Raw genomic sequence first — 1,552 nt, forward strand, 5'->3', positions numbered from 1 at the left:
GACTTAAAGGTTCAAGAAAAGTAGAGGGTGGGGAGGGGGTCAGAGAGGGCGGGGGATGAATGCAGTTACTATGTGGTGGTTGTCTAGTTTCAAATCAAAACAGGGCGAATGTTAGAAAAACTGCCCTCAAGGATTTAGAAAGAGGTTTTGAACTCCCTTGAAAAATCCCAGATCCGATTCTGGTTCAATCAAAACTTTTCCCTTATAAGAACATCTACCACCAGATGAGTAAACCTTTGAACCTTGAACCTTTAAAGGTTGAAATTTAAACCTGCTGTCATGCTGCAATTGAATCAAATAGACAAAATATGGCGAACCTCAGAGGCAGAGAAGGCCTCATTACATTAACACACACAGTTGGCTGTATGTCTGTCTAATTAGGAGAGCTATCCTAATTTGCAATAATCCTGAATAATCCTTGACTGACTCAGTAAATATATTCGCTAAGAATAGATTTTGTTAACCTCCTGTGAATTACCAAATAGAAATAAACAAGCAACATGCTGAATTGACCTACCTAATGATTAACATCAGATGAAAATAAGAAAAAAGTGACAATAATTGTACAAAAATTCAGAATGGAAAAATAAAGCTTGTGTGTTGAATAATGTAAAATGGCAAAAAGGAATTTCCCCAAATACAAAAATCACTTAAACCATTCAGGCCCAAAAAACCTTAAGCTGTTTTTGGCCCAAATTTTTTAAAAATTTCTTAAAAATCTGGGCATTGCCATTTTGCATCATTGTGCAAAAAATCAGAAAAAAATAATGAGTCAACTTTGAGAAAAGCTATACTTTCTTATTTGGTTAAAGGGAATTTCCCTAAAATACGAAAATTCGTTTTTTAAGGCCAATAAGAATTTTCCGGGAAAAACCACTTCAGCCATTCCGCCATTCTTTAGAGAATTTCGCCCTCCATCTTTGTACAAAAAATCAGAAAAAAGTAAGGACAGGATTTTGCACAAGTCCAAAAACCCCTATTTTTAGGCAGTTTTTGGCCCAAATTTGCCCAAATAAATTTTTTCTCAAAAATCGGGCTCCGTCACGAACGAACGAACGAACGAACGAACGAACGAACGAACGAACGAACGAACGAACGAACGAACGAACGAACGAACGAACGAACGAACGAACGAACGAACGAACGAACGAACGAACGAACGAACGAACGAACGAACGAACGAACGAACGAACGAACGAACGAACGAACGAACGAACGAACGAACGAACGAACGAACGAACGAACGAACGAAGTTGACTAGTCCAAAACCTGCAGGGCTGCAAATAAGCATTGGTCGTATCGGTTATGATGTCCGAATGAAAAGAAGAATAAGCTTGAGTTGAAAATAAATCTCTTTAACCCCTGTCTCTTTAGCCTATTCTTTTAATGTTCACTTCCTTTGTAGCTTTTAAGAGTGTTTCTAAAGTTTACTTTAATTCGTTTAATTGACTGCGTTCCTTTGACTGGTATTCTCTGTATCTTTCAAGAGGGTTTACTTGTTACTTGTGTTACTTGTGTAGTTGTTTGAGCATCCTGCTTCAGGTAAGGTTCT

Source organism: Clytia hemisphaerica, unplaced genomic scaffold, assembly GCF_902728285.1.
Source record: "Clytia hemisphaerica strain Z4C2 unplaced genomic scaffold, Clytia hemisphaerica genome assembly, whole genome shotgun sequence".
NCBI classification, from domain to species: domain Eukaryota; kingdom Metazoa; phylum Cnidaria; class Hydrozoa; order Leptothecata; family Clytiidae; genus Clytia; species Clytia hemisphaerica.